Source organism: Pinus tabuliformis, chromosome 3_2 (genome assembly GCF_031772625.1).
Source record: "Pinus tabuliformis cultivar Carrire ecotype Pingquan chromosome 3_2, CPIR1, whole genome shotgun sequence".
Lineage (NCBI taxonomy): Eukaryota > Viridiplantae > Streptophyta > Pinopsida > Pinales > Pinaceae > Pinus > Pinus tabuliformis.
In genome coordinates this window covers 306,437,927-306,464,060 of record NC_142302.1, presented here as the reverse complement: position 1 = coordinate 306,464,060, position 26,134 = coordinate 306,437,927, and positions in this window count along the sequence as shown.

Below are 26,134 nucleotides of genomic sequence, written 5' to 3'. Positions count from 1 at the left end.
TTATTATTAGTATTATTTATTTATTTACCACAATTATGCTATGGTCGTGTTGTAGCGGCTACAACCACCTTCCAAAATTTTGCCTTAGCTTCGTTTTGGAGCCTCCCTACCAACCTTTCACAACAGCATGTCTTGCTTCGTCAAGTACACTAGTTTCAGTGATTTTCTTGCAAAAAGACAGTCTGTCTATCAAAGCTTGATGCATTCCCCTCACAGGGTGTTTCTCCGGACTTGGTCTAGCTGAATGCTGAGCAACTTCATCAAGAAATTGCGCAATTCTGGAGGGCAACCAACCTTTCCTCCAGAAATTGCACAATTTAGTCTGGCAGCCTGCTGGGCTCCAAAATTACCCAATTCTGCCAATCAAGCTTCATTCAGAAAATTGCGCAATTCCTTCCAGCAGGGTTGCTCAACCTAGGAATTGCACAATCCTAGGCAACAGTCAGCTGCTCTACCCAGAAATTACACAAATCTCCTGGGCAATCAGCCCAGCTCCCTTCTAGAAATGCACATTTTCTCCCAGCAGTTGAGCAAGCTCTTGCATGTACAGTTGGTTTGACCAGTTCAACCCGGGACCAAGGAAACTTGACTTGCATGCATGGGCTGCTTTTTCCTAGAATATGAAAAGAAACATGAAAAAAAACATCCCTACATTTTAGGAAGTTATTTTTAGCATATGGAGGTTACATGCAAAGATCATTTCTGAATCTTTCCTCCAATGTTGCTTTTTTCTAGATTTTTGGCATGTACATCATGAGCTTAAAACTTATTTATTCGACACTTCAGAGCTCATTTCTTCACATCGATCTTGGAGCTCTGACATCCCACAACACATCCAGGACTCTTTGACACACGCAGCTCAGCTATTCATGGGTAAGCGGTCTCAACTTGTCTTTTACAACATTTCTGTCGCTTTTTGCGTTTTCACTTTTGCGAGTGCTGCTTGCTTGATTTCTTTGAACGCTTGTTGTCGTTTACATGCATACTAGCTTGTACTAGCACCGTTTCAGTTTTCATTTCTATCTCACTATTGTCGCATGCATGAAACTGTTTTACACGAACGGTCATCGATTCGTCGACCCGCTTCACCCACATGCGTGTTGTTCCATTTTCTAAATCTTCCATTCATTGTTTGCATGCACGCTAGTTTTCTTCTACTTACACTCAATATCGCCATGCATTCACTTTCACATTTGCATTCAGTTGCCTATCGACGGGTTTGGGTAGCTTTGGCCCGGACTCTGCCTCACCATGACAACATTGCGCAATCTTGAGAGGGAAGGCTCTGCTCTCCTCTCCAGAAATGCGCATTTATTCCCAACAGATATTCCTCAGGCCTGCATTGTGGAATTCGGAGGGTCAATGGCTGCTGGCTCAGAAAATTGCGCAATGCAGTTACTGAGCATGCATCCATTACCGGCTGAAATTGCACATTGCGCAATTCCATCAGTCAACAGTCAGCCTGGATTACACATTGCATAATTCCAGCAGCCAGTCATGCCTCTTAGACAACCCAAACTTCCTATTGCGCAATTCTGGTAGCTAGTCACTTAGCCGCCCAAAAGAAATTGCGGAATCTTTGCCTATCAATCCCTAGGTATGTGTTATGTCGTTCCCGAATTTTCTTTGGTTTTCGCTGACAAATTTCTTGCCATGAATATTTCTTTGTCTCTAGATATCGCAGGTGTTCATCTGCCTCTTGACATTTCAGGCTCAATGGAATCCAAGAGAGCAGGATCAAAGGACACTAATGGAAGTGAAACTGGAGCAGCAGTTGAGCAAGTGTCTGCAAGTCTACCGATCTATGAAGATACCAAGCTGATTCTAGACAAGGACATCAAGATGAAATGGCAAGAGGTCAATGATGCATTTACAGGCACATTTGGGGAAGACCTCAAAGACTGCCAAGTATACGTGAACATTCACAAGTCTGACTTGTACTGGATTGCATGCAGATACCCCGTGTTCCCATGCGCGGACATGATACACTGGATCATCTCGCACACTGACCCTGAGACGATGACCTTGAGCAGTGTCAGCGAGATAAAGATTGAAACCTTCAGGGTAGAGGATGATGATGAGATGTATCAAATGTCAGATCTCATGACTATCATGGAGACTCCCTTCAGCTGACCCAGCAGAAATGCCAACTCTAGAGACATTCTGAAGAACTGGGTAAAGGAGCCTGCTAGATTCACGATGACACCCAACCAGGCCTGCAAGATGAAGATACTACGGAAGGTGTATCAATACTTGGTCATTTTCGCATGTCGACTGTATGGCCAAGAAAGCATGAAAACCTTCGCACAGAGCTGGGTGATCGCTCTGGACCAACTAGCCCGAGAAGGAAAACCATGGAACTAGTTTGGCATGTTGGCTCATCAGCTGAAGGAACAGGTACAAGGGCCCGAAAACTGCCCAAAGGTATGCAAGCAGGAATCTACATGTCCGCCTACATCTTGGATGCAGTTTGTGCCCGATAGGAGTTCCCAGGCTTGAAGTGGCATGGTCATTGGTAGAGACTACTGTGAACACTTATTGTAAGATGTTGTTCGAATGCAGCTTCAGAGGAGTTATCATACGGCTGTCCGATCATTTTGTCACCCCGGTTTACAGGATGATATTCGAATAGGATCCACCCTGCATGTCGATGGAAGCAATGGAGGCACTAATAGACATAGATGATTGGTATGCCTCACCGTCTGACACCTTCATATGGATGTACAATGCGGAGAAGCCTCCACATGTTCTACCGAAGTTTGTCTTGGACATGGTCGTCATGCAGTAAGTAGCATATCACATCTCGGCAGGATTGACAGCTAGGCTGCACAGAAGAAGAAGGCATCTTGGCCTGCTCTTCCATTGCGCATTGCGTTATATGAGATCCAAAGTTTCAAGCACGCGGATGTTGAAGCAGAGAAGATGAAGAAGTATCCATTCGACCTCCGAAGTTACCATCCTTATGACCCACACTATCTTTTGAAAGATCACTACATAAGAGTACAATTTAATTGGATCCACGGGGAATTTCATTGGGAGGAGGAGGACTCATGGAGATATTGCTATAGTTTCTCCAAACCCAATGAACAGGTCGACTTCACTGTGGAGTGGTTATCAAAGCAATGTGAAGAAACATCTTGGAGAGCACTAGAAGCAACAACAACAGTAGAGGTGAACATACCAGTGTGCGACAAGGGCAAGAGGAAGATTGTCGATCGCATGGAGGAAGAGAAAAGCTACAAGTTCTGAGCAAATCCACTTTTAGAGAAAGCAGCTATGGCTATAGAGGCGAAAAGGCAACGACGTGATAAGAGAATCGCGCAAAGGCAGAGGGAGAAATAGAGAATGGAGGAAACAAAGAAGGAGTTGCATGAGTTGAAGGAGCAACTCTGAAAAGAAAAAGAGCTGCATAAACAGGAGAGGGAAGCGCAGGAACAACAAATATAGAAGGGGGCGCAACATGTGTAGACGGATGAAACAACACCTGTACAGGTAGTGGACTCATCAGAATAGCAAGCATCAGGCGAGCAGGGTGAACCATTGCAGGAGCATGACTTCGTTCAAGAGATAGAGCGAGCACTTGAACAGATGGATACAAAAATGAGGCAGCGGGAGTTAAAGCAGGACATTAACCTCATGCCTCGCCACCAAGAGGTCAAACCACCAGCTTCACCACATCCAGAAGATGAGCAAGTCCCAAGTGACCAAGGAGACACTGAGATCCTTGGAGATCAACCAGAAGGAGAGATGCACAACATCTCATTCGACGAATCTCAACATAGAGTTGTGCAGTCTCGTAGAGTGTCAGCTTCGGAGGATCATACACCTCCTACACAGTATGAGGAATGAGTGATCATGTCTAACATGCGCAAACATCGAACAGCCTTGGCCGATGCCACTAGAGCATATGCCGAAGCCACTAGCTCAAGTGTTCACTTTCTGATAGCTGAGAATGAGTGAATGGCTAAGGAGCTACAAATGACCAAGAAAGGAGGAGAGTTGGTGACAACATCCACCCAAGCTGAACTGAAGAAGGCAATACTAGATGAAGTATTGTCCCTTGACACAATTATGCGAGCATTGTATTCCAAGTTTGGTACCGTGCATAAGGCGATCATCCATCACAACAGATGGTAGCAATGATGTGTTAGAAGAGCACGTATCTTCTTGAACGTGCATGCTGTTGTTTATTACATGCAAACGTGGACGATGAGATACAAGGGATCCCCACTTCAATTGCCTAAGATGATGAAGCCCAGAGCAGTCGAGCTGAAGGCATGCATCCAGAGTCAGATCCAGAACTATGAAGAGCTCCCGCAGCTCATCACTAGTCTATAGGCTTCCCATGCATGTGTATTCAAGAGTATGGATGTTGTGGTGCGCGCACACGTGATCCCATCTATTGGGACTCTCACCCAGGCGAAGACAAAGGCACAGGTCCGACTAGAGCTTGAATCGTACTTTGACGAGTTGATGCACATTTCCACTAGCCTAGACTTACCCATCAGTGTAGACATCATGCACAAGTATGTTGCTGGTCCGGCTGCATTAAAGACAATGATGCGCATGATTTTAGACGAGTTGGACAGAGGAGCCTGAGCAATGTACCCAGATGCTATGGAGGCAAGAGTTAGGTTCCAGAAAGATGTCATCTTGGAGCACAAGTACACCATCCCGGACTATCGATCTTGGCATCATTTCGCTACTGTCAATAACAATGAAGATGTCGAAGAGTTGGTCTTCAAACAATTATCCAAGTCATAGTGATGGCTAGAAAGGCTTGCTCAATCCGTTTTGTCTCACATGGGTACATGTGCATTGTAATGTAACATCTTGTCAAGTGTAAGTTCAAGTGTCGATAGTAGACATAACAGTCATAGAGTATATGAACTGTCACAAAGGGAAATGTCAAAGGTCACCCCACCCTTTGCTATAAATAGTCCCTCATAACTCATTGTAGAGGCTTTTGGTCAGCCAAGCTTCCGATAAGACTATCTTGGAGAGACCTTGGACAATATTGTAATGAGCCTTGGCTTCTCCACTGTGCAGAGCTAGTACATCTCTTTGGAGCAGCAGGGGGTTGTGGCTGTAAAATTTCGTTGTCGGAACTAGTGGTTGGACATGGATGTATTGTATGGCTGGAACTTGCACTTCTTAATATAACAAGAGCCAACAAATTTCATGCATATGTTGTATTGTATTCTATGCTATCTGGTTTACTCTAAATGTTATATGTATCTGTTTGCTTACACATGAATGTATAGCCTTCTGTGTATGTATGTATGAATCTTTCCGAAATGTGTTGTTGGTTTAACCATCACTTTGGATTACTAGCTAACTTGCCTTCCATGTTGTGATGCATCTTTTCTTGTGTGTTCCCTTCTTAACTTCGTGCTATCACAGGTTTCCAAGGGGCGCACTCATCTCAACCCCCGTGTGTTAGAACCTCTCATGCACCTTCCTTGGCTCATTGCATATGTCACACCCTTGCTACCAATAGAGTTATCCTACTTGCCTCAGTGTAAAATCGCGGTCAAGGCATTACTGTATGACCCACTATTGGGACTCCTACACCAAACGGTCTAAGGTCTAATTGGGACTTCTTATCGGGGTGATCCCCTGACATGTTGGCGGGTCCAGCACCGTCAACATTTCTAGCGCTAGAAGGAGTTCCAGATGAAAATCTCTGTCCTCTCATCCTATTTTGAACCTTTGCATATCTATCATGGATTCTTGCACTCTTCTCCCTCCTCGATGTTTTTCGAATCACGAATCTGTTACCATCACGAGGGAGTTTTTCAATCTCTTGTCCACATACACGTATGATGGTGAAGGCGAAGTGGCCTGGCCTGAGTTCTTACATGACTTTCTTTCCATGCTTCATGAGGAAGATGGATGTTCTGATGAACAGGCCAGTTTGTTGCTTGCATACACACTTTGCGAATCTCCACATCGATGGATGTGTAGCCTACCGGTTGACAGTGTGCACTCACTTTAGCACTTCTATGATCTCATTGAATACACTATGTATCATTTTGATCTAGACCATCTTGACCAAAAAATGTTACAACAACGGAAGGCTTTGCATGAATCACCTATGGATATTTGGCAGTGCTTTTGTGAGTTGTAGATTCAAGCTCCGAAGAGCCAGTTGAAATTTTTCTATCTTTGGGAGGGATTCGAGTACCGTGTTAAGAAATTTGCTCATCCCAAGAAGAAGTTTGAAATCAAGCCTCGCTCAGTATTCTTTAGTGATGGAGCTATGCAATCACAGATGGATGCGGTCACTGTCATGACTGACTGTTCGCTGTCCCCTCATCAAATAGTTCCACCACTGCAAAGTGATGCGGGAGATCATGCTTGCACATATGTTCAGCTCTCACATTCTCCCAACATCACTTCACTTAATTTTCGTGCAGATTTGGTTGTGAGTCCATTGAGTTGTCACATGCATCTTATTCCACAACCTTCGTCTTTGATCTCGGCTAATCCTCTGGATGATACTGTCTTGTGTTCTTCCATTCCAAACTCTACACTTGTTGTGAACAAGGATTAAGCCATCGACAGAGTTGGTGTTGCACAACCAACATTCGATGTCATTCATGAAGAGTATGATTGGGAGCTTGAGCATCAACACTTGGCGAAGGATGACTCCCTTCCGTCCGAGCCTCCTCCATTCTTCCCTGACATCTTTGGTGAACTTGCCATCCATCACATGTGTATCTTCATGAACGAATGCACCCATTTTTGATCACTCGTAGGACACATCGGATGTCAGTCCATCATCCAACAATGGAGATGATAAGTTATTCAATGAAAATCCACTTGATCTTTCATCTGACTTTTCTGAAAACATAAAGGATGAATTTGTTCGCTTCTCATCTACCCCACTATTTGATTCATCAAATAATGAGGATGTCGATGAAATCATTGATTTTTATGATCATGGATGTCGTGATCCATTTAATCCCATATTCGATCATGATCATGATTCTATTGCAGTTGATTTTTTGAAGCCACCAGTTTATGATGATCTATCTGACGATGAAGTTGAAACACCCAAGATGGTCCAGGCATTTCAGCCCGAGCTGATGGTTTATCAGGCCCTCGCTCTCTTGGGGTTAGTTTCACTTCCGATTAGGAAATTGTTCAATCACCCAAGGCTCCTCATTACTCATTTGTATGCATTGAAGATAAATATCACATAGATCATGCTTCCTCCAATCGAACTGCATGATCCCATCACTCATGCATTGGAGGAATCTTACATTGCAAGTACACGTTCATGACGCAAGTTGTCTTTGTTTCTTTCGTTTGCTAGCATGTCACAGTCAAGAATGTGCGTATGCTTCATAGCTGCATGCAGTGTCGCACAACACCATGATAAGTCCATAGACTACTTTTCATGTACTTGCACTCACTTATGTCTTGTGGGTAGTTTTAAACATGAAGTGTGTTTGTCTTCATTTTTATATCTTTCTTGTTTTCTGGTTCGCACAACCGGGTTACTTGCGGACCAAGCCTTCACCAACATGGGTCAACCAATGCACTGATGGCTACATTGGAAATATCACTTCACGTGATCAAGCCCATGCACCATTAGCTTAGGAGTAGGAGTAGTGTTTGCTTTCAGTTGGTTTTCTTACTTGTTTTGTTTTTTTTTTTGTTTGCTTGCTTATTTTCTTACTCACTTTGATTTCTCTTTTGCTTCTGCTTTCGCTTTGCTTTGTTGTTTGTTTTTTTTGTAGGTTAGTTTCGCATGAAACCATGTGTGACTCTTGAGACAAGCTGGGTAAAGTACAAGAGGACTTGTACTGCTATCACTACTTGGTTATCTGTCATCCTGCCTCTGTATGATCAACTTGTTATCTTTAGTCCATGATATGTCAAAGGAAAATATGTATTGTTCGAAGTGAACCTTGGTGAAAACACAATGCCTATGCGTTAACTAGTGTCACCTACTCTAGTCAGTTGTTTTTGGGATAATGCTCGTCAGCTCAGTCAAGTAGAGTAAGGTGAGGGGGAAAACCTTAACAAGAACGTCAAAGGTATATAATAAACTACTTCTCTGAAGGAACAACCCCTTCTGCTCTCAATAAGTCGAGATCCCTCTTCCGCCTCTGAAATGAATAAGTGCTATGCACAGTTGTGAAAATGAAAAAAAAATAAAAAAATGAAATGAAAAGTGAAAATTCAAAAAATGAAAAACGAATAAGGCGAAAGAAGAGAAAGGCTTCCTGCGTAGAGAGGTGATGCAAGTAACTTCGTCGGGGTACTGACTAGGCTCGCTAGTAGTGGAGCTATGCTTGCGTTCCTATGTGACTCTGATTGTTTAGGCTTGCTAGCAGCGGAGCAACACCACAGATGAAACTAAGACTCTGATGAATATGTTGCTTGTGCACCAATATACCCCTCAACCCCAATCAAAACATCTGTGTTACCTTGGCTTGGAATGTGTGTTAATTGACCAAGAGCTTGGCAAATTCTACATCTTACAATCAAGCCAGTTTGAAACCAAGACAAGCTAAGAACTGAACAATACTTCTGGAGGTGTTAGACTTGCTTTTCACGAACAAGGTCCATTCAGAGAGTTGGAGTTCTACCAGTGTGTTTCCAAGTGTTGTAGCAGCTACAACCACCCTCTAAAATTTTTCCATAGCTTCGTTTTGGAGCATCCCTACCAACCTTTCACAACAACATGTCTTGCTTCATCAAGTACATAAGCTTAAGTGATTTTCTTGCAGAAAGGCAGTCTGTTTATCAAAGCTTGATCCATTCCCCTGAAATTCCATTTCTATGGACTCGGTCCAGCTGCAGGCTGAGCATCTCCCTCAAGAAATTGTGAAATTCTAGAGGGAAACCAACCTTCCCTCCAGAAATTGTGCAATTCAGTCTGGCAGCTTGCTGGGCTCCATAATTGCACAATTCTGCCAGTCAAGCTTCATCCCGAAAATTGTGCAATTCCTCCCAGCAGGGCTACTTAGCCTAGGAATTGCGCAATCCCGGGAAGAAGTCAGCTACTCTGCCCAGAAATTGTGCAAATCTCCTGGGCAGTCAACCCAAATCCCTTCTAGAAATGAGAATTTTCTCCCAGTAGTTAAGTAGGCTCTTTCATGTATAGTTGGTTTGACCAGTTCCACTCGGGACCAAGGAAACTTGACTTGCATGCATGGGTTGCTTTTTCCTAGAATAGAAAAATCATCATGCAAAAAAGCATCCATATATTTTATGGAGCTATTTTTAGCAGCTGTAGGTTAAATGTAAAGATCGTTTTAGAATCTTTCCTCCAAGTGTCTCTTTTTCCTAGATTTGTGGCATGCACGTCATGAGCTTCAAACTTATTTATTCTACGCTTCATAGCTCATTTCTTCACATCGATCTTGGAGCTTTGACATCCCACAGCACATCCAGGACTCTTCGACACATCCAACTCAACTATTCACGAGTAAGTAGTCTCAACTTGTCTTTTACAACATTTCTTGCACTTTTTGTGTTTTAGCTTGTGTGAGTGTTTTTTGCTTGATTTCTTTGAATGCTTGCTGTCATTTACATGAATATTGGCTTATACTAGCACCATTTCAATTTGCGTTGCTATCTCACTACTGTCGCATGCATGAAATTGTTTTGCATGAACGATCGCTGAGTCGAAGACCCGCTTCACCCACATGCATGTTGTTCCATTTTTTGAATCTTTCTTTCACTATTTGCATGCATGATCATTTTCTTCTGCTTACACTCAGTATCGCCATGCATTCATTTTCACATTTGCATTCAGTTTCCCATCGGCGGGTCTGGGAAGCCTTGGCTTGGACTCTACCTCACCAAGACAACATTGCGCAATCCTGAGAGGGAAGGCTCTGCCTTCCTCTCCAGAAATGCGCATTTCTTCCCAGCAATTGTTCCCCAGGTCTGCTTTGTGCAATTCTGAGGGACAGTGGCTGCTGGCCCAGAAAATTGTGTAATGAAGTTATTGAGGCTACAACTATTGCAAGCTGAAATTGCGCATTACATAATTCCAGCAGTCAGCCTGGATTGAGCATTACAGAATTCCAACAGCCAGTCATGCCTCCCAAATAGCCCAGGCTGCCTTTTGCACATTTCTGGCAGTCAATCACTCATCCTCCCAGAAGAAATTGTGAAATCTTTTCCTATCAATACCGAGGTATGTGTTATGTCGTTCCCGAATTTTCTTTGGTTTTCGCTGACAGATTTCTTGCCATGCATGTTTCTTTGTCTCCAGATCTTGTAGGTGTTCATCCACCTCTTGACAGTTCAGGATCAATGGCCTCCAAGAGAGCAGGATCAAAGGACACTGATGGAAGTGCAACTGGAGCAACGGTTGAGCGAGTGTTCGCAAGTCTACCGATCTATGAAGATACCAAGTTGATTCTAGACAAGGACATCAAGCTGAAATGGCAAGAGGTCAATGATGCATTTACAAGAACATTTGGGGAAGACCTCGAAGACCGCCAGGTATACGTGAACATTCACAAGTCTAGCTTGTACCGGATTGCATGCAGATACCCTGTGTTCCCATGCGCGGACATGATACACTGGATCGTCTCGCACAGTGACCCCGAGACAATGACCTTGAGTAATGTCAGTGGTATGAAGATTGAAACCTTCAGGGCAGAGGATTATGATGAGATGTATCAAATGTCAAATCTCGTGACTATCATGGAGACTCCCTTCAGCTTACCTAGCAGCAATGCGAACTCCAAAGACATTCTGAAGAACTGGATAAAGGTGCCTGCTAGATTCACGATGACACCCAACCAGGTCTACAAGACGAAGATACTACGGAAGACATATCAATACTTGGTCATTTTCGCATGTTGACTATATGGAAAAGAAAGCATGGAAACCTTCCCACAGAGTTGGGTGATCGTGTTGGACCAACTGGCCCAAGAGGGAAAACCATGCAACTTGTCTGGCATGTTGGCTCATCAGCTGAAGGAACATGTAACGAGGGCCCAGCAGCCACCCAGAGGTATGCAAGAAAAAATCTACATGTCTGCCTACATCTTGGATGCAGTTTGTGCCCGACAGGAGTTCCTGGGCTTGAAGTGGGCATGGTCACCAACGGAGACTGCTGTGAACACTTATTGTAAGATGTTGTTCGAATGCAGCTTCAAAGGAGTTATCACATTACTGTCCGATCATTTTGTCACCCCGGTTTACATGATGATATTCAAATAGGATCCACCTTGCATGTTGATGGCAACAATGGAGGCACTAATAGACATAGATGATTAGTATGCCTCACCGTCCGACACCTTCATATTGATGTACAGAATGGAGAAACCTCCGCATGTTCTACTGAAGTTTTCCTTGGACATGCTCGTCATGTTGGAAATAGCATATCACATCTCGGTAGGATTGACAGCTAGGCTGCACCGGAAGAAGAAGGCAAATTGCCCTACTCTTCCGTTACGATTTGGGTTATATGTGATCTGAAGTTTCAAGCATGTGGATGTCAAAGCATAGCAGATGAAGAAGTATCCATTCAACCTCATAAGTGACAATCCGTATGACCGACACTGCCTTGTGAAAGATCACTGCACGAGAGTACAATTCAACTGGATCCATGAGGCATTTCATTGGGTAGAGGAGGACCCATGGAGATATTGCTATAGTTTCTCTAGACCCAATGAATAGGTCGGCTTTGCTCTAGAGTGGTTAGCAAAGCAGCACGAAGCAGCATCCTGGAGAGCACCAGAAGTAGCATCAACAATAGAGGTGAACATACCAGTGCACGACAAGGGCAAGAAGAAGATTGTCAATCGCATGGAGGAAGAGAAAAGCTGCAAGTTCTGAGTAGATCCACTTGTAGAGAAATAAGCTATGGCTATAGAGGTGAAAAGGCAACAACGCGATAAGCTAATCGCACGAAGGCAGAGGGAGAAATGGAGAATGGAGGAAACAATGAAGGAGTTGCATGAGTTGAAGGAGCAACTCCAAAAAGAACAAGAGATGTGCAAATAGGAGAGGGAAGCACAACAACAATAGGTACAGTAGGGGGTGCAACATGTGTATATGGATGAAACAGCACCCATACAGGTAGTGGACTCATCAGAATAGCTGGCATCAGACGAGCAGGGTGAACCATCATAGGAACAGGACTTCGCTCAAGATATAGAGCGAGTGCTTGAGTGGATGGATACAATCATGGAGCAGTAGGAGTTAGAGTAGGACATCGACCTTTTGCCTTGCCACCAAGAGGTCATCTCACCAGCTTCACCACATCCAGAAGATGAGCAAGTCCTAAGTGACCAAGGAGACACTGATATCCTTGGAGATCAGCTGGAAGGAGAGATGCACAACATCTCATTCGATGAATCTCAACATAGAGTTGTGTAGTCTCACAGAGTGTCAAATTCGGAGGATCATACATCTCCTGTGCCGTATGAAGAACGAGTGATCGTGTCTGACGTGTGCAAACATCCAGCATCCTTGGCTGATGCCACTAGAGCATATGCTGAAGCCACTAGCTCAAGTGTTCGCTTTTTGGTAGCTGAGAATGAGCGAATGGGTAGCAAACGGTCAAGTAAGGAGGAGAGTTCGTGAAAGCGTCTGCCTGAGCTGAACTGAAGAAGGAAATACCAGATGAAGTATTGTCCCTTGACACAGTTATGCACGAGTTGTATTCCAAGTTTGGTACCATGCATAAGGGGGTCGTCCATCTCAATGGATGGCAGTAGCAATGTGCTAGAAGAGCACATATATGCTCGAACGTGCATGCTATTGTTGATTACATGCAAACATGGATGATGATATACAAGGGGGCCTTGCTTCACTTGACTAAGATGATGAAGCCCAGATCAGTCGAGTTGAAGGCACACATCCAGATTCAGATCTGGAACTATGAAGAGCTCTCGCAGCTCATCACTAGCCTACAAGCTTCCCATATACATGTATTCAAGAGTATGGATGTTGTGGTGCATGCACATGCGATCCCATATATTGGGACTCTCACCCAGGCGAAGACAAAGGAACAGGTCTGACTAGAGCTTGACTCGTATTTTGACGAGTTGATGCACATTGGCACTATCCCAGACTTGCCCATCAGTGCAGACATCATGTACAAGTATGTTGTTGGTCCAGCCACATTAAAGACAATGATGCACATGCTTTCAGACAAGTTGGACAGAGGAGCCTGAGTAGTGTACCTGGATGCTATGGAGGCAAGACTCAGGTTCTAGAAAGATGTCACCTTGGAACACAAGGACACCATCATGGACTACTGATCTTGGCATAATTTTTCTACTACCAATCACAATGAAGATGTCAAAGAGTTGGTCTTCCAATAGTTGTCTGAGTCATAGTGATGTCTAGACAGGCTTGCTCAAGCCGTTTTGTCTCACATGGGTACATGTGCATTGTAATGTAACATCTTGTCAAGTGTAAGTTCAAGTGTCGATAGTAGATGTAACAATCATAGAGTAGATGAAGAGTCATGAGGGTAGATGAACTGTCACAAAGGGGAATGTCAAGGGTCACCCCACCCTTTGCTATAAATAGTCCCTCATAACTCGTTATAGAGGCTTTTGGTCAGCTAAGCTTCCGATAAGACTACCTTGGAGAGAGCTTGGACAATATTGTAACGAGCCTTGTCTTCTCCACTGTGCAGAGCTAGTACATCTCTTTGGAGGAGCAGGTGGTTGTGGCTGTAACGTTCCGTTATTAGAACTAGTGGTTGGACATGGATGTATTGTATGACTGGAACTTACACTTCTTAATATAACAAGATCCAACACATTTCATGCATATGTTGTATTGTATTCTATGCTATCTAGTTTACTCTAAATGATATATGTATCTGTTTGCTTACACATGCATGTATAGATTTCTATGTATGTATGTATGAATCTTTCTGAAATGTGTTGTTGGTTTAACCATCACTTTGGATTGCTAGCTAACTTTCCTTCCATGTTGTGATGCATCTTTGCTCGTGTGTTCCCTTCTTAACTCCGTGCTATCACAGGTTTCCAAGGGGCACACTCATCTCAAACCCCGTGTGTTAGAACCTCTCATGCACCTTCCTTGTCTCACTGCATATGTCACACCCTTGCTATCGATAGAGTTATCATACTTTCCTTTGTGCAAAATCGTGGTCAAGGCATTACCGTACGACCCACTATTAGGACTCCTACACCAAACGTCTGAGGTCTAATTGGGACTTCTTACCGGGGAGATCCCTTGACATGTTGGCAGGTCCAGGACCGTCAACAGGTCAAGCTATATATATATATATATATATATATATATATATATATATATGTATATATATATATATATATATATATATATATATATATATATATGTATATATATATATATATATATATATATATATATATATATATATATATATATATAAAGAGAAACTAAAGGGATTAATATAATAATATATATAATAATAATTATATATTTATATAGAGATATAAATCAAAAAGATTAATATTATAAATTTAAGGTATTGGTGAGGACTTAATCTATGTCTTCTAACTAAACCAAATTTATCATTTAATTTAAACACAATAAGAAGGAAATAGCCTATTTATAGCTCAACATTTATTTGATGATAATATACAAGTAAAATTTATTTACAACATATTAAACAAGCAAGAAATTTCATTACATCCATTTAAATAAGTGATCAACAAATTGAAGAATACATGTATCAGTAGCTTGGTTAGAATGCTCCTAACTTTGTTGAGATGCTCTAGTTGGGCTACTCGACTGAATTTACCTCCTAGCCAACTAAGAATGATTTCTTAGCCCGGGGAACCTCCACAAGTTCCCTAGCCCTCTGAGCTCAAGTCCAACCAATTGTAGTGTGTCCAAGTTAAAACCAATTCTGTCCTATAGATCCAAGTTTGAGTTTTCTCATTTTTCTCTCCATTCTCTCCCTTCTCCTTCTCCACACTCCTCCCCAATTAAAATCTTCCAATACCAAAAAAAAGACTGAGGATATCCCCCTTCCCTTCTCATCCTCCTCCCCTTTATGTCTCTTTCTCTAATCCACCTCAACCACCTACCATAAAAGCCATGGATACTCTCTCATCCTTTTTATTGAATGATATTGACTTTCCTTTCCATATCTTATCCCAAAATAAATTGAGAAGACACTTTGGGAATGGAAATATTAATATTTAATTCAAAATTAAATTGGATAAGACAACTTGGAAAACCTTGGGAATTGAAATATTGATATTTAAATTAGAAATAAATTGGAGAAGACCATATCTTATCCAAAAGTAAATTTGAGAAGACACCTTGGGAATTGAAATATGGATATTTAATTTAGAAATAAATTGGAGAAGACCATATCTTATCCAAAAGTAAATTTGAGAAGACACCTTGGGAATTAAATAATAAAAGTCATATCAGTAAAATAAAATTACAGATTCAAAAGTGTAGGTATATACCAATATTACTTAATAATTATAACTCTAATCAAAATTAACATGATAGGATCAAGTAGGGCATTACATACACCCCTCCTTCAAAAAATGTTGTCCCAAAGTTAGAGTAAAAATGACACAGATTTTGAAAGAAGTTTTACAATAAGACATAAAAAAAATAAAGAAAGATATAGTAGTCAAATTAAGTCAGTCAAACAATGATACCACTTCCCATCAAGATTTTCCAACTAACCTATAACCTCTTATCCTCCCTAATCTACTTCCACTCCCATCCTATCCATCCTCTGTTGCAATATACTATGGCATAGGCTACGTCAATCTAACCACTGATAAAACCAACATGGCGTAAGCGTCCACTATATCGACCTAACTTCCCCAACAGGCAACTGGAAATCGTCATGACACATCTATGGGTGCGTGTCCATCACCACCCTCCCATGATTCCAGGCTTGGAGGTCACACTGTGAGAAATGCCTCCACCCATCCTCAAAACTAGGGCCAACACCCTAACATGGACCACACTACAGTGCTAGTTGGATACTTGTCATTGAATAATCCAGTCAGCAGTCATGTCACTTGTCATTTACACTTTACCCATGTCATGATAGTGCATATCAAGTAGATACAAAATGTAATAGAACAATGTACATCATACAATTCCTCCTTGGATGTCTCAACATTCCCAATGAGAAGTGCGGTTATTGGTTGTCATATAGTTCTTTCTAATCTTCAGGTTAGTTCTCATTCATGCATATACATAACAAAAATATATATATAGATAGGTGATCTTAATCATCATGGTATTATGTCTAGTATCTAGGTGCCAATTTTATAATTCATAACAACATATTGGAAGTAAATCTTACATTAGATATATCATCACTTCGATAAGTCATACACTAGATAAATCATATCCAAATAACCCATAAATGAGGTAAATCATATATCAGCTAATTCATACATCAAATACTTTAATAAAAAAATCCATAATTCATCTAGTGCATTTGTTTTTATTTTTTTTATAAGTAATTTCATTTGTCCAATTGAAATGAATTAGTATTTCCTAGTGTTTATAAATAAAACACATGAAAATACAAATAAGGCCTCAACAAAGGTAGCTATATAGGTCAAAATATGCATAACAAATAGTGAAAAGTGAGGTGTATCCTTGACATATAGTCTCTGCATCCTCCCAGGTAGCATATCCTAGTTTAACTAAGGAACAAAGAAGCATGTCTATTTATTTTCATTTAACTATTGAAGGCATGAATGAATTATATAAACACTTCCAAAGAGGTTAAGTATCTTTCACATCAACTTCTAATTCCATATACATATTATATTGTACATATATGGATGGAAAATATTATCATTGATAAACCTTTATCCACACATATTCTTGCAATGCACTACATGCACATCACTATGGAGAAGGTATATGTTGCCTTTGATTCCTATCAAAACTAAATTCTCTTTTTCAATATACATCCTTCTTAGTGGTTTGTCATTTAATAATCATCATTCCACAAAACATGTAATCTCCTTTGTATGAATAAACTTGGAAAGACCCTAATCACTAATATCCTGCCTAGATAAACAAACCTATTCATATGGGAGATGATGATTTTTTTTCTTAACACTTCATTACCATCTCAACCTTCCACCATTTAAACAATTTCTCAATATTTCATGAACATCTATATGTTATACATTTCACTAATAAATAAAGGCTTTATCTTATTATTGATCTATATAACATCTATTTACCTTAACATGATTGTTTCTAAGTTCCTTGTAATGTAGAATCATTGAAATTAATATCACTAATTTTAAATTTGGATAAGATCTAATCATTAAAATGAAGACATCAAGCAAGTTTTAAATACACTTGCAGTTTTTAATATGAGATGTACCTTGTATCAAAAGGTACATATCTTGATACTATCATTGATTGATGCATACTAATATTTACCATCCATTTAAATTATATAAATGCATAATCTAGTTACCATTTTCTAGGTGGTAATTTCTCATGACCTATTTTGTAGTGCTATGAAGATTCATAATTAATGCAACTATTAAAGAATTCTTACTAAATAATTGTTTCCTTTAAAAAATACCTTTGACAACCTATTTATCAATAACATCAACATGACAAATGATACTACCCAAGAGTTTATCGAGCATACCCAAAAGTTGAGATGTTGAAACTGGTTGCGTCGAAGTATGATGGTGATGTGTAAGTATTTCCATGCTCAACATATAGTTGACACGTGTCTTTTTAAAATTAAAATAAAATAAAATAATTATTTAGTTAATAAAAAATGCTTGTTGTAATAAAAAACTATAAAGTAAAAATATAAGAATACAAAATATAATTAATGGTAGAACAATCTTTTGAGTTGTTAAAATACTCAAGAGGTAGAATGGGGTCGATAGGCCAAATACGCTTGTTCATCTTGTGTGTATGTGATTGATATGACCGAGCTGTAGATCTTAAAAGGTGTTGATGAGGCTCCAGATATAGAGAATTAACAGCCTGTTCTTAGCATAAATTGACATTTTGATTTTAAATTTGAACTATGATTTCTGCACAATAAAACTACCTAAAAGTTTTTTCAATATCCTAAATTCATTTATATATTTAAAAATTACATTTTAAATAAAAATAAATAAATTACGATACAATAAAAAATTGTTTATGTATATTTTAACACATCTCCAAAAATTAGAATAGATATACAACCCTTTTTCTAAATCTCATAAATACATATTAACGTGCCCATGGAGAGAGGTCGTACTTTAAGGGATCTTCTCATAAAAAATTGAAACTCAATGTTAGTAATGTGAGATAAAAGGGGGCTATAAAGAAATTAAGTAATGTGTTATTAAACTACCAAATCAATTTCCCATGGAATCCGATTTGAATTACCATTTTTTAAGCTTAGAAGTTCAATAAAGATTAAGCTATACAAAAGCTAGGTGCCCAAAGGAATTTTTAAACCATTGATTCCAATTATGCATTTTAATTTAAATAAAGATAATTACAACACAAATATAGTGAACACTTCAATTTCCATTCCAACATAAATATAGTGAATATACTCTACAAAGATTGAATGATAGTGAATATAGTCCAAATGGTGTTACAAGTGCCTCGAGAATTCCATAATAAAAATATAGTATTCTGCAATGATTTATTAAACACATAAGGACATATTTATACAATCATATTTGAAGGGAGATAGTTATGGCTCCATAACCAAAACTACAGGAAATACCTAATTTAATTATATGAATTAGAATTAAAAAACCTAATTTAATAAAATCTTAAATATTTGGATAATATTAATTATTAAGCATCCGACATTCATTTTTCCTTAAATCATAATAGCTCCCCTCATAACTATTTAAATCTAGCAATTTAGCTCTTCTACTATCAACATTCGAAAATAAGTCCTGATGATGGATCCCTGTTGGGATTTGAAACGTTGACGGAATATGGGTATTACTGTGGGTTCTCCAGTTACTAACTCAGAAAATATAAACCAAAGATGGCTAAAATCCATATGTCCTAATCATAATTATATACAAAATCTCGAAGGATTATTCAACATCCCCCCCCTTAATCCGAAGGGATATCTGACATACCAAGTAAAAATCTAAACTTTTCAAACTTTTCACACCCCAACGCTTTGGTAAAGATATCTGCAATTTGTTCTGAAGTTGGATGTTGTGTCAGATGAATTGTTTTTACCTCTACATGATGTCGAATCAAATGATACATGGTGTTGATATGTTTGGTTTGATCATGAAACTTTGGATTCTTGGACAATTGAAATGCAAAAGAGTTGTTGACAAATAGAGGAGTTAAAGCTTTTTCTTTCTCCTGCAAATCTTAAAGTAATTTTCAAATGCAGATGATTTCTTTTGTAGCTTTAGATGTTGCAACATATTCAACATTAGTGGTAGAATTAGCAGGAACAAATTGCTTGCGTGATCTCCAACTGATGGTTGTTGATCCAAGATTCATCAAATAACCAGAAGTAGAGACTCCATTCTCCCTATCTCCATCAAAATTAGAATCTAAATAACCAACAAGATGGAAGTCTAAAACTTTGGAATATTTGATGCCATAAGTTTGGGTTCCTTTTAAATATTTTAGAACTCTTTTTGTTGCTACCCAATGCCCCTCACAAGGGTGATGCATAAATCTGGAAAGTATTCTAACAACAAAGGTTATATCAGGACGAGTAATAGATAAATAAATCAAACTTCCAACAAGTTGTCTGTACTTTGTTGGATCTTCAAATGGTTTTCCTTCTTTTGAAGTGAGTTTCAAATTCTTCTCCATTGGTGTAGCAATAGGATTACAATCCATCATACCATATTTATTCAATAACTTTCCAACATATTTCTTTTGAGAGATAAAAATATGTTGGGGTTTTTGATGAAATTCAAATCCAAGATAATAATGAAGTAAACCTAAATCTGTCATATCAAAAACCTTTTGCAATTCCTTCTTAATAGGTTATATATATTCATCATTTTTCCTTGTGATCATCTATCATTAACATAGACAACTAGATATACAATTGATCTTCCAACTTTCTTAACTAAAAGAGTTGCATCATCTAGGTCAAAATGCTTATAATTTAACTTAAGAATACATTCAGTTAGTTTCGCATACCATGCACGTGGTGCTTGTTTCAATCCACATAAAGACTTCATTAATTTGCATACCTTTTGTTTTTTCCCTTTAACATAAAAACCTTCTGGTTGAAACATGTAAACATCTTTCAAATTGCCATTTAAAAAGATATTTTTAATATCCATATGATGAATTTTCCATTGTTTTTGAGTTGCAATAGCAAATGGAGTTCTAATAGTGCCCCATTTCGCTATAGGGGCAAATTTCTTTGTATATTCAACACCCTCTTTCGTTGCATAACCATTTGCTACAAGTCTTTCCTTGTGCTTATCAAGTGAAGCAGTAGTTTTATACTTAGTTTTATAAACCCATTTGCAACCAATAGGTTTGATGCCAACAGGAGGATCCACGAGCCTCCATGTGTCATTTTTTATAAGGGAATCATATTCCTTTTGCATTGCATCTTTCCACTGATTCTAATTAGCATATTCTTCAAAACAAGTAGGTTCACAATCAATAGAAAAATTTAATTCACAATGAGAATAGTTACCTGAAGAACTCCCTGTCTCAAAATCATCATATTTCCTCGGGAATGTTCTAATACGAGTTGATATTCATAGAGGTTGTGAAGGAAGTTTCTCATCTTGTGAAGTAGACTCTTCATTACTTTCTGTTGTACTCTTCGTTCTTGCTATCTTTGTCCTTGCTATCCCTGCAAAAACACTTTTATCATCCAATTTCTCTTTAGCCTCAGAATTATTATCACCATTTTGAGAAGGAAAATCCACATAGTGATATAATATGGGAACCCCCCTTCAGGATGTGGAAGAATATTATCTGATTCATAATAAAAATTATTCAGCAAAAACTTATTTAATTGATTAATTCGCCTATCAATAGTGAGTGTATCTTTATCACATTCAAGAAAAAATACATCTCTTGAAAAAATAAACTTCTTATTCTCTTCATCATACAATTTGTATGCCTTAGAAGTCATAGAATACCCCAAAAATATACATTTTCTACTTCTTTCACTCAACTTATTTCTTTGTTGTTTAGGAATCAAAGCATAACATTAAGAACCAAAAATTCTAAAATGTTGAACAACAAGAAGACGATTATACCACATTTCATATGGAGTTTTATTGTTGATGATAGAGGAAGGACACTAATTTCTAATATAAGTTGCACAGAGCACTGCTTCTCCCAAAAAAATTAATTTTACATTCTTAAAAAACATCATTGATCTAACCATATTAAGCAGTGTTTTATTCATTTGTTTTGCAACACCATTTTGTTTTGGATTATAAGGTATTGTGGTTTGGTGTTTGATTCCATTCTCTTGCAAATATATTTAAAAAACATGTGAAGTATATTCTCCCCCATTATCAGTTCTTATAGTACCAATATTAAGTTGAGCTTCATTTGTAATCAAGGGATGAAATTTTTTAAACACATCAAAAACTTGTGATTTTTCTTGAAGAAGATAGACCCAACACATCCTCAAATAATCATCAATAAAATTCAATATTTATTTAATTCCATTATCCTTTGTTACAAGGATAGGTCCACATAAATCTGAGTGTATGAGACTTAATTTCCTTGAAGCCCTAGAAGTAGAGATTTGAAAAGACTATTTGTGATGCTTCCTCGATATACATGAATTACATGGAGTCAGTTTTCTCAGAACTATTTGAAGTCCCTTAATCCCCTGTTGTCTCATAATTCTAATACTTTCATAATTGATATTATTGAAGCTAGGATGCAAAAATAAATATGATGACAGGGTATCATTTCGCTGGACCAAATGATTAGTATTTAATGCAACAGATGACATACCTTTCAACTTTAATAATTTATCTTCTTCCACACCAGTCATTGCAATTCCATTGTCAGTTTCTCTTTGAATTTCCACTTTTCCATCAAATATGTGTATGGAATGTCCCTGTTGTCTTATTTGTACAAGAGATAATAAATTCCTTTGGAACTATGGAATGTAAAGAACATCATTTAAAGTATAATATGAAAGTCCATGAATTTTTAACTGAATAGAACCAATCCCTAATGGTTTGATTTGAGACTTATTAGCAAAATACACTACTCCAACAATATTATAACTGAATTTTTCAAATAAATATCTTCTAAAGGTCATATGGAAAGTGGCACCTATGTCTAGAATCCAACTATCATGCCATGAAGAAAAAGAGGTACTAAATATATCTTCCATATTAAAATTACAATGGGAAACAACATAATGTGCATTCTTAGAAAATTTTCCTTTTTCTGGAATTAGTTGATCTTTCTTTTCAAGCATTTGTTCTGTTCTTTCATTAATTTTCTCCCAAAGAATTCTACAATTTATAGAAGTATGACCAATTTTACCACATATAAAGCATTTTATAGTTGTTTTATCATAAATATTTTTTTGTTTATCATTTTGTTGTCTATCTCCCTGATTATTTTTGCCCCCCCACCTCTATAATTCCTCCTACCTTGTCCTCTACTACCCTTAGTATTTCTTACTGATTCTTCTAGAGGTTTTTGGTATTTTTGAGCAATACATAATGTTTTAGTATTATAATTATGTATAGTTTGTTTCTTGCCAGACTCCTTCTCTCTTTCTGCTATCTTTCCTACTAATTTGTCAAAATTTAAATCTTTTAATTGCCTACTAGCTTGGAGAGACTCCAATTAGTGTGAATAACCAAGGTAAATGACTTTTATAAAGGCAATAAGTTGCAGATCAACTTTGAATCCAGTAGATTCAATTTCATGATTGATAGCTTTAATTTCAGAAGCAAGTTTCAACAAATTATTTTCTTTCATATCCAGATTAAACAACTTCAATAATAACTGGATTATCTCTAATTGTGAATGTGTATCATAAAGCTCTTTTAATTTTGTTATTGCTTCATATGTTGTTTTACTTTGAATTATGTATCTGCTTACCTCTTCTGTGACTGAAGTAGAAATTAAAGCATAGGCCTTTTTATCCTTACTCTCCCAGATTGCAAACTTTTTCTCCTCATCAGGCAGTTTTGGTGCATTACCTCCTTTTCCTTCACAAACTTCATCCCACATATCATTAAAAATAAGTGTATTTTTAACTTTCTTGTACCACTCTTGGTAATTTTCCTTTCTAGACAAAACAACGCCAACTAAAGACACCAAAGAATTCATTTTTGTAGAAAAAAATAATGTATTAATCTTCTTCTGATAAAAAAACTTATTTAAATTTGTTACCTCCCTTCCAAAAATAAAATTTTAATTAATCCAATAATGAATTTATTTAGTTCTGAGTTCAACACCGAGTAGTCAACATTCAAACCATACATCCAACAAATGACATTCAAAAACATCCAACAAACGACATCCAATGCGGTATCAACAATCCGACAGTGGAGATAGTTATATGTTGTGCATGTGAGAACAAATCAACGATGCTTCCTGATAATCCAATGGTCTCGACAAGACCTCATCCACTGAAATTTAATGTGGGTAGTGATCCCGGGTGGTTACAAAGTCATTTAGCACTCAAACGTGTGCTTTTTGGTTCAATACAACGACACACAACAGTTTGTCAAAGCCACTAGTTTGTGGTGTCAGTTTGTTTTCCAAAACCACCAATGCACTTTCATCTTCCAATTAAGTCACACTAGGTCATGTACGCCGCCAGCTGCCAGCTTAAGTTCCACAAAAAACACTCAATCGGGTCACACACTGCACTTTGTTGGTTCCATGACGAGTTGCAACTTTTGCAACAATGGAGTTCGGACGAGGTACTATGACTTCAATGATTTTCCAAAACTAGTGCTCTGATACCACTGTTACAAGTGCTTGGAGAATTCCATAATGAAAATATAGTATTTTGCGATGATTTATTAAACACATAAGGACACATTTATACAATCAGATTTGAAGGGAGACAATTCTATTTCCATAACTAAAAATATAGGAAATACCTAATCTATTTCCTAATCATAATTATATACAAAATCCTGAAGGATTATTCAACAAATGGATGGTGTTTTCCTTCTCGGAAAACCAAAAGAAAAAAAAGAGGTAGTTAAATAATTAAGGTAATTGCACACTCATAATTCCAATTTCGAGTCCTGTACAATTTTAGAAAACATTATGCCGATCTTTGACATAAATTTGAAAATTTTACAGTTTTATACATGACCTAATCGATTTGAATTATGCATTTTAATTTAAATAAAAAAAATTACAACAAAAACATTGTGAACATTTTAATTTCTATCCTAATGTAAAGATAGTGAATATACTCTACAAAAATTGAATGAAAGAGGTAGTTAATTAATTAAGGTAATGCACACTCCTATTTTCAGTTCTGAATACTGTACAATTTTAGTAAATACCATGGTGTTCTTTATCTTTGACATAATTTTGAAAATTTTACAGTTGAACTACCTAAAAATAGAGGAAATAAATTAATATTTTGCAAATATAATATAATAAAATTCACAAGATGAAATTCTATATGAAGGAATGAATCTTGATTAGAAAAACATTTTATCATATATATAAATTAAAATTAAAATGTCCTTGAACTACACTACTTTAGTCTATAGTTTCATTTTAATTGAAAATTTAACATGATTTCTCATTTATCATTTTCACTTGACCAACCCAAAATTAAATCAATACAAAACATTGAATTGCATTACATACACCAATATATTCAAAATATTTATTAGAGGAAAAGATATATTTATAAACATTCAAAACAAATCGTCTCTACAAAAAAAAATCATCAAAATGATATTCAAGGTATATTTTTAATAGATATAGAAATGGAGATGTGGTAAAATAAAAATATAGATTAATTTATTTTACAAAAGTAACTCCATAAGAAATCCTAACATGAAAATAAATTGCATGATAAATCCATACATTAATTATCTATACCAATGCCATCAATAAACATGTGTGGTTTTCTTTCTCAATTCTTATATGTATAATTATTTGGAGAAGTACATAATTTAGAGAATTTGTAAACCTGGCCATTCATTAAAAAAATCAAATACATTATTTCTTGACTTTGTAAAATAGACTATAGATTAAAAAATCATCAAAATATTCTTGAAGGAAAAAAGATTTTACAAAGAAACAAATTATTTTAGGCAACAGTGAATTATCAAAAATACTGTTGGAGATATATTTAGTAATACATGGAGGAACACTATTAAGAATTAATTAACAGTCAAAATTTGTGACACTTGGAATTAAATGAAATAGATGTGTAGAATCAATCTTTCTAAAAAAATAATTATTGACAAGATTGTCTCCCTTCTAACTAATTACTCATAGACAATTACATATATTTGAAATATATTCAAAACTTTTTGTTAGAAAATTGCAAACAACAACATATTCAAAATATTATTTGAGGGGAAGATATGTTTATAAACATTCAAAGCGATTACGTATATTCAAAACTACTAATAGATAATTGCATACAACAATTTATTCAAAATATTTATTAGAGGAATAAATATATTAATAAACATTAAAAATAAATGATCTCTTAAAAAATTCATCAAAATTTTATTCAATATCCATCTTTAAGATGTTCATAAAATGGATATGTGATAATTTGGAGAATTTGCAAGCTTACCCACTCAACAAAAAAATTGAAAAATACATTTTTTATTGACTTTGCAAAACAAACTCTAGATAAAAAAATCATCAAATTATTATTGAAGGAAATCAATTATTTAAAGAATTTGTAAAGGAAAAAATTATTTCATGTGTAATCTTGACTTAGTAAATTATTAAAACTCCCCCTCAAGGTATATTTGCTAGTACCTTGAGGGACACTATTAAGAATTAATTAGTTTTCAAAAGTTGTGATACTTGAAATTAAATGAAATAGATGTGTTGTATCAATCCTGTTGCAAACTATTGACAAGATTATATCCCTTCTTCATCACCAAATAATTACTAACAAACAATTGCATACACATATAGAAATAGCACAACAACTGTAAAATTCACAAATCCAAACACATAAGCACACAAACCATTCAAAGTA